This window comes from Schistocerca nitens, chromosome 6, assembly GCF_023898315.1.
Source record: "Schistocerca nitens isolate TAMUIC-IGC-003100 chromosome 6, iqSchNite1.1, whole genome shotgun sequence".
Classification (NCBI taxonomy): Eukaryota; Metazoa; Arthropoda; class Insecta; order Orthoptera; family Acrididae; genus Schistocerca; species Schistocerca nitens.
In genome coordinates this window covers 353,497,146-353,509,507 of record NC_064619.1, presented here as the reverse complement: position 1 = coordinate 353,509,507, position 12,362 = coordinate 353,497,146, and the positions used below count along the sequence as shown (strand labels likewise).

The 12,362-nt window shown below is 38.6% G+C and overlaps 1 long non-coding RNA gene across 5 annotated transcripts in view; it reads right to left on the bottom strand.

The window, feature by feature from the left end:
* LOC126262673 (uncharacterized) overlaps window positions 1-12,362 on the bottom strand; it is a 172,755-nt gene that overhangs the window by 110,402 nt on the left and 49,991 nt on the right. For all 5 annotated transcript variants that reach the window (XR_007546750.1, XR_007546752.1, XR_007546751.1 and 2 more), the window contains one exon: window positions 10,104-10,276. This is a non-coding gene — a long non-coding RNA (uncharacterized LOC126262673). The remainder of the gene's footprint in view (window positions 1-10,103; window positions 10,277-12,362) is intronic.

Sequence of the window (12,362 nt, the reverse complement as noted above, 5' to 3'; positions counted from 1 at the left end):
AATTTTATAGATGTATTAATGTAAATATTTTCTGTCTACAGATCGAGTAAATAAAAAAAAAACGAAGGAGCATAAAAAAAAATATTTCACTTCACAGGAATTGCATACGGAATTTTCTTTTCAACTACTGGGTAATTTTTTTGTAGAATTAGTTTTTGTGGTGCACCACTTTAATTACATAGACATTAAGATGTGATTATACATTTCCCTTATCTGCATTGTTGTCTTTACTGTAATATTTTTCTGCTTGAGCGTTGTCAAGTTTAGATATAATTTATTGCTTTTGCTTCTGCTGTTTGCCAGGCATAATGTTACTGAATTTGACTTTGTATTACGCTGTTAAGCCAGTTTTACTAATGATTATTTTATTGTTTGCTGCGCATTGCCTCATATTAGTTGTAATGTTGAATTGCTTGGTAATTTAGATTTACTGTAGCTTGCTTTGCCAGTTTGAAATTTTTGTCATTGATGTTGATTGTTTTATGTGATGCTGCATTGCCTCGTCCCTTGGTATATATATCTGAGCTCAGTAGATTTAAGTTAGCTTAAGAGGGGGTAGACTATATAAGAAACTAACTATGATGAATTGGAAGCAATGCATTGACAAGGTATATAAAAAAAAAGATTTGGGCCTAAATGAGTATTGTACAATGAGCCATATTTATTTTGAAAGACTTATGGTTGGAATACAGAAAAGAGGTACAGATAGGACTTTTTGGGAATAATGATGAACACAGGGAGATCTCCAAGAACAAAAAAGGTTTTGTTCGCACAATACTGCAGTACCAAAAGTTACACTGAAAACGAACCCTATCCATTCCTTTTGTGTCAGCCCTCTATGTGTTTGTGTACCCTTGTGTATTTGTGTTTTTCCTGTCTTTATGTGTTTAGCTGATTAGAGCTATGTTGTAGAATTTTTCTAATACTATGTTATTTACTTGGTAAATTCTGTTTTGTTGCTCATATGTGGAGGTGATGTTTCAAAAGTTATTCTGATCTTTATGTAAGTACTTATGTCATTATTTTTGTAACACTGATGTATATGTTTATTTCTATTCTTTTGTAAAGCCCCTATTACTACGAATGTTATCTCTACTATTATGTTTTTAATGATGTTTTCTGTACCCTTGTAATTGTATTCTTATGTTATAAAATTGTAATTGACACCAGGTCATCAAATTAAGTAACTTGTAAGTTACATTTCACTGCACACGTTTCTGTTGGTCATAGTATATGGACAATATGTGAGAAGTAGGGAGTGATAGTGTTTGCATGTGATTTAATGATTCAGCAAGGGACTGGATAACAGCATTGCTGGTTCTGAGGACAATTCCAAAAACTTTGTGAGTGCACAAGTGGTGGTTATGGACTTGCTACATTATCCGCAAGACTCTTCGATGGTGATTGTGCACCTGCACAGTCACAACAGATGGTTGCTGGCCATCTCTACAAGGACTACAGTGGGTCTGCACCTCTGGTGGCCCACCAGTACAGTCACTTCTACAAGGACTACAGTGGGTCTGCACCTCTGGTGGCCCACCAATACCGTAATCTCTACCAGGACTACAATGGGTCTGCTCTGTGATGACCTGCCCACCAATACTCTTCAAAACTTCGACTGACTCTGTTGTGGGTTTGCTCTGTTGTGGCCCATTACCTGTCTGCATGTCAAGAGTCAACACTGTCTTTCTGTTGGAAGGACAACACTACTTCTTCAAGACTGCATGGAAATCCACTACTTCCGTGTGCATTTTCTTTTACTGCTCAGACTTTGAGAAAAACACTGATATTTCACTGTGATGAACGATTAGGACTGTCTTTATGGACTGTGAGAAAATTTTAGCTTTTGACCAACATTGTATCAATAAGTGTGTGCATTTGATTTCTTTGTTATTGTAATTACGATTATGAAAAATTTTAACAAATATGTATTGGCCAGTGCCCAACAAAATTTGTAAAATTTTTTGTGGGGAGCATGGGGGCTATGTAAGTAGGCTGTTTAGGTTTTTTTATTGGTAACGCCACCTCAGTATGAAAATCACCGGCTGTGCCGTGTGCAGTCTGTGGCTGCTTTGCATTGTTGTAATACTCAACCATTGTAGTGTTAGGCAGCTGGCTGTGAACAGCGTGTAACGTTGCGCAGTTGGAGGTGAGCCGCCAGCAGTGGTGGATGTGGCGAGAGAGATGGCGGAGTTTTGGAAGTTGTCATGAAATGCTCTATATATATATATATATATATATATATATATATATATATATATATATATATATATATATGATGATATAAAGGTAAATACATTCTTTGTTCTCTATTAATATCTTTCATTTGCTAACTATCCCTATCAGTAGTTAGTGCCTTCCATAGTTTGAATTTTTTATTTAGCTGGCAGTAGTGGCGCTCGCTGTATTGCAGTAGCTTGAGCAGCGAAGATTTTTGTGAGGTAAGTGATTTGCGAAAGGTATAGTTTAATGTTAGTCAGGGCCATTCTCTTGTAGAGATTATTGAAAGTCAGATTGCGTTGCGCTAACAAAATATTGTGTGTTGAAAGTCAGATCGCGTTGCGCTAAAAAAAATATTGAGCGTCAGTATAAGCACAGTCGTGTAAAAATTTTTCAAAGGGGAAGTTTCACCCTCTGTTAGAACTCACACGGTTTAATATCAAGTGACCGGGACGGCAAGGCTGCAGGGAAATTACGGCTTATAATTCTAGCATTTCCGAAATGCCTCTGCAGCAGCCGATTCACAGGCAGTACAGCGTGCGTAGCAGCGCCGTCTTGCATAAAAATGATCCTACCCAAACATTCACTCTGTTGAAGGGTTGGAATGTCGTTGTTGTCCAAAAGACTCTGATAGCGTTTACCAGTGGCGGTACAAGTAACAGACCCGCAGCACTTACTTCCAACGATAAACAATGCAGTCAACTCGCACCACACAGTCACCTTTGAAGAATGGAATGGTTCCGGATGATGTGCGTGAGTATTTTCCGTTGCCCATATTCTTTGTAATTATGTTAATTGACATGTCCTTGGAAATGGACTTCAACTGTCCACAGCATGTTCAATGGCCATTCATTGTCCACTTCTATGAGAGAGTGAAATTCCAAAGTGAGTGTTTGTCTCGGTGGCAGGTCATCAGGAAGCAACTTCTAAACATGTTTCATTTCGTATGGATAACAGCGCAGGATGTTTGGTGTGATTTTATGAACCTTGCTTGCAGGCATGTCCAACTTGGGTCAATTCCCCGTGCACTGTATGTGTGCATACTTCTACTCGACCCCTTCTGGAATGCTGTGGCCACATCTTCGGCAGACGTCATATCAACTACTTTCCTCCCTTTCCCATATTGCGCTTCAAAACGCCTTTTTTCCCAGATTTTGCAGTCAATTTCTCCAGACCCTTTACAGACATCGGAACAATGCGTTTCTTCATTCTCCTGAATGTCCTGAACTTCTGCAGGGCTGCTAGCTCACAGACACCGCTCTTGTAAAAGAGGTTACCAGCATACGTGATCCTTCATAGAGACATCCTGTTGGGCGTCTTGGTCACAAATTGAGGAACAGCGGTGTGCGCACGTCGTGCTGTGCTTATCCTGACGCTTACGGCGCCATGTATTGGTCAAATTCTCGTTTTTTTTCTGTGAAGTTTGTCCCCGCGTCAGTATCTTTTTTAAAAAAAATTTGACGTCGTTCTGTGCAATAGTTCTTTTTCTACAGCATTCTGAATCTGGAAATTTAATTATGGAAACCTGTATGTAAACATGATCCACTAGAAACGATATTAGTTGTTGTAGTAGCTGTGTTGGGAAAGAATCGGAGCACTAGCAAATGGAAAGAGCCGAAGCACATATCGTTACAGGTACTGAAAGGTGGCTAAATCCAGAGATAAGTTTAGCCGAAACTTTTACAAAGGACCTAATGGTATTCAGGAAAAATAAACTACATATAGTTGGAGTTGGTGTGTTTGTTGCTGTTAGAAATAGCCTATCTTGTACATAAGTTTAAGTAGATAGTTTTTTAAGTAGTATGAGTGGACTTTATGCTTGACAATCGGAATAAATTAATAATTGGTTCCTTTTACCTACCTCCCGGCCAACGCGATACGTTGCTCAAAAATTAAAGTGAGGCTTGAGTCTCATTTCAAATAACAAACAATATTGTCGGTGAAACAGCCGCAACTGAGCATTATACCAAAGGTTTAAAATACCGCTACAGTAGTAAAGTTCTTTTATTTAGGACACAATCGGTTTCCGGCTCTCATACGCCCATCATCAGGTGTTGTAACTTAGTGACCCCGAGGGCTGCAGTGGACGAGTACAGGACGCCATGTGTTACCAGTGAGCGCAGAGTACGGAGGCATGTCAAATAGTCACCTTACTCATATAATTATACTTGGTGGTGACTTCTACCTTCGATATGTTGGCGAAAATACATATTTAAAGACGGTGAAAGGCATAAATCATCGTCCGATATCATACTGAATGTTTTCTCCGTGAACAAGTTTGATCAGTTAGTTCAGGAGCGCACTCGAAGTGTAAATAATTCCTGAAAATACTCTACCTCACACTTGCAAATAACAACGAGTAAACAGCGATCAGTATGACGGATACGAGGATTAGTGACTAAATATCGTAACATCTAACCTCACCAAAAATAAACACAAGGCATATATATTTTAAAAAACAGATAAAACTCGCAGGATGCCCTCGTTAAGAGACAGTCTCAGTTCTTTCCAAAGTAACTACGAGAGTATTAACCAGATATGGCTTGAATTCAAGGAAATAGTATGGACGGCACAGGAGAGATTTGTACCGAATAAATTAATAATACATGGAACTGAACCCTCGAGGTATACAAAACACCGTCGCAGGAACAAAGAAGAAAGCATGCCAAACATGAAAGAACGCAAAAACCCTAAACTTCGCGAAGATTTTAAGAAGCTCGAAATTTTGCGGGGTATCTTGAAAACGAGCTAATTTTAAAAATGGCAGGAAATCCAAAAAGATTCGGGTTGTATGTGAAGTACACCAGTTCACCAGCGGCAAGACACATTCAATAGCGAAGGTTATATGACCGGTAACAGGGCCACTAAAGCGGAGTTGTCAAATATATTTTTCAGAAATTCCTTCAGCAAAGAAGACGAAGTAAGTGTTTCAGAGTTAGAATCAAGAACTACGGCCAACATAAGTAACTAATAAGAAGAAATCCTCGAAAATGCGTAGAGGCTTAAATCACTTAGTAAAGAAAAGTCCACCGGTTCAGACACTATACCAATTACATTCTTTTCCGATATAATAACTCCATACCTAGCAATGACTTACAACCACTCGCTCGACAAAATATATGTCCCTAAAGAACGGAAAGTTGCACAGGTCCCAACAATACTCATGAAAGGAAGCAGGAGTAAAACGGCGAATTTAAGACCAATATCACTGACGTCGTATTGCAGTAGGATTAAAGGAGATGTACTGTGTGCTAACATTATGAATTACCTCCAGGAAAACTGTCTGTTGACACTCAGTTGACACTCTATCACGCTTTCTCTGACATGTGAAGTAATGAGTGCTATGATAAGGGACCTCAAAGTGATTCCCTCCTTCTAGATTTGCAAAAGTATTTTGATACAGTACCTCACAAGCGGCTTATTATCACATTTTGCGCCTATGGTATGCAACTGGAAGCGTGATTTCCTGCCAGAAAGGTCACGGGCCTTAGAATTTACTGGGAAGTCATCGAGTAAAACAGAAGTGACATGTGAAGTTCGCCAACGAAGTGTTAAAGACCCACTGCAGTTCCTAATCTATATAAACTCTTAAGGAGACAATGTCTTAAATTCTTTGCAGCCGACGTTCTCATTAGTAAAGTCATCAGAGAATCGCATCAAGTTGCAAAACGATTTACACAAGATGTATGTATATTGCAAGAAATAGCAACTGACACTAAATAACGAAAAGTGTGATGTCTTCTACGAGTACTAAAAAGGAATCCGTGAAATTTCGGTTATTCAATACATCACACAAATCTAAAGGCTAATGTCTAATCTAATATACACCAAATATCTAGGAATCATAATTACGAACAACTTAAATAGGAACGATCTCATATACATGACGTGGGGAAGATGAGACTGCGTTTTATTGGCAGAACACGTGGAAGATGCAACAGGTCTACTAATGAGACAGCCGTCCGTCGACTGCTTGATTACTGCTATGCAGAGTGGGATCCTTACCAGATGGGCCTGTGGGTGGAAACCGAAAAAGTTAAAATGAAGTCAGCTTTTTTCGTATTATCTCGAAATAGGGAGACAGTGTCACGAAAATGATACGAAAGGTGGGTGGCATTCACTAACAATAAGTGCGGCGAGATCTTTTAACGAAATTTCAGTCTCCTACTTTCTCTTTCGAATGCGAAAATATGTTTTTAACACCCGCCTAAAATATGGATGATATTCGTTCCTTTAGCAGGTATTCTGAGAGTACTTTTTGAATTGCATTACAAAAATAGTAGAATGTTAATGAAAACTTTTTCGTAATGAAACTTTCCTGAATCAGTCTTAATATAAATCATGAGGTACAAAAAAGGGGACATTGTGTGCCCCCCATCAATAATCATAGACTCCCAAGTATGCGAACATTTAAATTGTGCTGATTGCAAATGATACATGCATATCTAATTTATCAACATTTTCTGTGTAATTTTCTTGTCCTTGAAAGAATTTCGGCCTTTGCCTAGGCTTCATATGCGGTGTCAACGTTTTCCTGTGACATTAACTGTTAGTATATATGGAGTTAATTATTTAACAAGCTTTACTCAAATTGCCAGCGACGAAAAGTTTAAAAAGGAATAGAAACTTAGAACTAAAGTCATAATAGTAAGTATAATTTCATCCACCCAAATTACTTTCCAAAAACATTATCTGAGTATTAAAAGTTGAAAAAGGCATTCTGCTACTTGCATTTCATTCGTTTGTAAAGTGTAGGAAAAAGAGAGCGGAGGAGTGGACTAGTTAACGACTAGTTAACATAACACAGACCCAAGAATGTTCGCGAGTTGACTTGGTACAGAAGACTTAATTACATGATGAGTGTGAGGGCAAGAGATGTGTCATGTATACAGGATATTCTAAGGACAAGGAGCTAATCTGGTGAGCAGGTGGGTTTACACTACGTCACGTCAACTGACGTGAAAGTCACAGAGGACACACATTCCTATCACCCGTGAAAGCGTCTGCTGGTAGGTGCATTGTTGCGCACTGGCTTGCCATGAAAAACGCGTTGCAAATTGCATATTCAGGAGGCTTAATGTGAGGTCAATGCAAATCTCAATATGCTGTCGCACGACTGCATAAGCAGTATAACACACATTGCATTCCGGCCGAATTGAGGCTGAGCGATCATGGGTCCTCAAGCAGCTGTTGCCAACCATATTTTCCACCACCAAAAATCATTAGCCGACAGCCCCCTCTATCCCAAAATTCCACAGCAAAACCAACATCTAGCGTTGAGAAACACCATTGTGTAGCGAAGTCCCCCTGTGTCCTCCCTGAAAGCGCACCACTGACACTGTCAGTGTCACCGAACTTTTACTGTTTCGTCTCCTTCTCAATTCCTGCGATGTTTTGGGTATGGCCTGTGATAAACTTTTTCTTTTTTTTTTTCTTTCACTTAGCATTAACCTCGCATCACAACATTTTTAATTTAAAAGTTAATTGTCCTTTTGTTTGCTTTGTACATTGTGCAACTGCATGTAACTAAAGTACTCCGTTTTTAGCAACTAAGAGTACCAGTTAACAAGACAGTTTAATTTCAAATACGATTTTATTTAAAATATCCATTTATTTTACAATGTGATAGCTGTAAATTTTGAAGAGGAGTATGTGTTATTCCACAGAAACAAGGTTACATGGCCAAAAGGTCTGAACATTTTATTACTGATTTTGAGTCTGTCTTACTTAAAGTGACTGATTTATCTAAAGGACTTCTACCTCTCATAATATCTCTATGCGCTCTGTGTATAGTGAAAGCGTGGTGTGTTTGTTATTAGATCTTATAAATAATTGTATTTCTTTTGTTTTTATGTCTGGTGTACAGGATATACGGTTTTAGGCGCTACAGTCTGGAACCGCGAGACCGCGACGGTCGCAGGTTCGAATCCTGCCTCGGGCATGGAAGTGTGTGATGTCCTTACGTTAGTTAGGTTTAAGTAGTTCTAAGACGTTGAGTCCCATAGTGCTCAGAGCCATTTGAACCAGTTTTTGTACAGGATATAGTTCATCTTGTTTATCACGTAGGAATTTCAAACATTGCACAAATGTGTGCCGGACCGAGACTCTAACTCTGGACCTTACTTATCGCGGGCAAGTATTCTACCAGCTGAGCTACCCACCCACGACTCACGACTCGTCCTCACAGCTTCAATTCTGCCAGTACCTCGTCTCCTACCTTCTAAAGTTCACAGAAGCTCTTCTGCGAACCTTTCAGAGGGTAGGTAACTCTCGTGGGAGCGCCAGATCCTGCACCGGCCAATATGAGTGGCGAGGGCATATATTCTAGTTCAATGTCCCATGCAATTTTAAGTGCGAACATCCCTTTTCTGTCTCGTTCTGGGCAGCAGAAGTTATTGAGATGCTTGTCTTCTGTATCTGATGTGAATACATCTGACCAGCCGCTTTCAGTGTACAGATAAGACTGCATCAAGATGCTGGCAGCTGATTGGGAACAGAGTGATGAAGCTACGTAAAATGGTGTCCTTTTGACGTTGAATTTTACGTTAGGACTTAATGTGGAAAATTTTGTGCTTTTGTTCTGACTGTCGATCTCATCAGAGCACTTTGTGATCGTTAGCCATTACTGCAGTAAACATCTGCTGTTTCAAGTTACAAACAGAGTCTCTCACTTGCTAGGCTATTTCGCAACAGTTCTAAAATTTGTTCTTATGTACTTTTGTACCATGCTGTTCCGAGGGTATGTCAGATAATCTAATCCGATATCTGTCGTGATCCTTAACGACTGACTTAGTGAGATTTGTACACATATTATACTGGATCATATATACGTTTTTTATTTATAAATTTATTATTTTACACCTTTACTTTGTTCACAAGGTCTAAAAATTGTTTGGGTCTTGGAAATGTGATTCAGACAGAATGTGCTCCATCAACTTATACGGAAAATTCATCAGTTTACAGCACTTGCGTTTATCTTTCATAAGAACTTTGCTGCAATTAACGAAAGGCATCACTCATACACTTTCCACGTTAATGGCGGCAGAGACTGTTTCATTGAAAATTACTGCTTTTACTACACAACGTTTGTAATTTCAGGTTATCAGCTAACAGATGACAAAGACATTACTCCTGCACAAATTGCGCCAAAAACACCCAATTTTAAAACACTTTTAGCCACTATAGTGTAAAGATTCCCGTCAGTGTTCCAAGTGAAAACTCAACAGTTTACTTTAGAGTAACCACCCTATTCGTAGCGCTTTGCCTATGTTTCAACATTATCATCACCGAAACTGTACACCTGAAGTCAGATTGCGTTATTACAGGGCCGTATTCAGTGTCTGGGGCTATTTTTCAAGGCATAAATCGGAGTCACAGCCTTGCACCAACACTTATGTACAGCTTCAGAAGAAGTCACTATGTTGGATACTTTTGCTTCCTTTTATCTAGATATGACACTTTCATTTACACAACTCTAGTTAGAGGAACCATGCTGAAGGTGTATTAAGGAAAAGTGTTCAGGTAACAAATACACTTATATTACTATCATAATTTCATTCTTCGAGTGTTTTAATAGTAAGATCTAAATATTAGCAGCACCAACGCATTAGGTATCGCATCGAAGAAGTAGGAATAACGGCCACAGTCTCGCTGCAGAAAAATTGCCCATAATCCTTATTGATCTTATATATGTGTCACGGGCTACATAAAAGAAGAAAACCAAAAGATGATGCTAACATATTAGAGTAAATATCTACACTAAAGTAAATACATAGCTAAATATGAGATATATCGGCCTTCTTCGAGTTATGAACTATTTATCAAGTGACTCACTACATGAGAGTGTAATCTGCAGATTAGTAAAACGAATTATATATACCAACCTGCTCAAGTTGCGGACACATTGCATCCTTGCTAACGCTACTGACAAGGAAGCCAAAGCCAGATCAGGGAACATTACTGGGAGACTATTTTGTGTACCAGTCAGAGAATGATGCTCTTCCTTTAGGCAGTTTTGCACATTTCTTAATGCAAGGCGTGGACTGTATCGTCATTTCTGCATCAGAAAAATAACACATAAATTATGAAATGATAGAAGGGGTGACAAAGATTTGAGAATTCATAGATTACGTTATCATCTTAAAAATGATAAAGAAAGTAAAACAACACTACACTGAATTTGAAAAATTTGGATGGATTTTTTTTAATGTGAGGTGATATTTAAAGTATTTTTTACTCTGATGTCAAATCCTATATTGAGACTTCTTTATCACGTCAGAGTTTTTATCAAATCGCATCTAACTTTTAGTTGAAATCACATTTTTCTTTTTCTAAAAGAGAATGTTTTTAACTGCTTTGAAACCAAATTATTCATTTTGGAAATTTGTATAGAAACACTTTAGAATAGGCAAAGGTATATTTCACTTCTAATTGCTAACAGTTATTACAGAAACACAACAAATGTATGAAAATTTAATTTCCCGTCGCTGATTTCGCTGCATCAAACTCCTTTTGACACATCGAGGGAAACTTCTCTTCCTTCATTGTCTCACTGTCTCACTGTCTCACTCCACCAGTGGTGTGTTAAAAAAAAAAATAAAGGAGCCGCTCTCAAGAAGCCCAATGGAAGGCATAGCATGATTTGATCGCTGGCTCCTGCAAGTTTTGGCTATTCGTTGCCTCTGGCCAAGATGTTTTCATTGAATTCTAGTCACGAATTTCCTCTAAGATGATGTCTGCTTTCCACGGCCATCTGTGAATGATTGACTACTGGTTGGATATCTCCATTGATTTGGTTCCTGGACTACAATGGAAATGGAGCCGATTGAGCTCTGAATGTGAACTGAAACTTGACGTCAGTGGGTATTGCAAGCTCTTGTTTACCGCACTGTAACTTTCGAGACAATAATAAGATTCGGAGAAGTTTTGAAGGAAATAATTCTGTCCTACATACTACTAACCCTCTTTTTTTCACGTTTCGCGACATAATCGAGGCAAAAGAGATCCCAGTGATCGAGGTATTATTTACACATCTTATTGCGGTTCGGATTAAGAAACTTTTTTTATATATTAGGTAAATAGTTTCTGTCAATAACAACCGCCTTCAGACCTATAAACTATGTGAGACTCCCTCAAATGTAAGAAAAGTAAGTAATTGTGTATTTTTTCGAAAGTAGTCAAAATAAATATTAATAAATTTATCTTACTGTGAGACAAGACGGTGGATGTCTTCAGGGAAAACTATTTTCAGCTGCCTGTGGAAACAAGACTGTACCCAGACGTGTATCACTTCATACGAAGCAATTCGGCCGTCCAGAATGTTGTTCTTGAGGCCTCCAAAAATATAGAAATCATGTGGGGAGAGATCCGAACTGTGTGGAGAATGTGAATGGGCTTCCAACCTAAACCTTCTGCAATCCAGTCGAAACAATTTTGGCATCATATGGGGAATAAATCAACAAATCGACAGGGTCCTTTGCCTCAGAAGCCGAATATATAAAAAAAGTGAGTAACTGCGTGATAGTAACTTCGATTCATCATAATTCGAAGTTGTCCGTACACCCCTGGACATTCCTACGCTATTAATTACTGAACCTTCTCTTATTTTAATGGTCTCTGTTTTGTATTTCTGCGCACTGCAGAGAGATGATTAGCGCTGAACTAAACTTAGAGATCACTGTCAAGACGATCATCACCGCCCCATGTTACTTGAAACAGTTACGCAGTGTGCAGGAAAGAGTCATACCGGAGATGTCAAGCATGACAGAAGAGTCGATTTATAAAAACACAAGTAGGCACTGGGGCCTCGCACAAATGACTTATTTATCAAGTAATAATAGGGGCGTTTCAAAGAAGAACGCGAGATGTGTTAGAATATTAGCAGCAGAATGTACAGTATTTACGTGTGGTCCTCTTTGTCCAACAAGGAGCGTGCTGCTAAATCGCGAGACATCATATTTCAACAAGGGCTGAAATGTTTCTTGTTTCAAAATATAACACTAAGTAAATTAATATCTACTTTGACAACGAATGTTATAATATGCGTGGATGACAAAAGAAAAATATAGCAGAATATCAGTGATAATAACAAACACAGTTTACTTAAAGTCCCTGCACATTCCTGACATACTGTCGATTGGAAC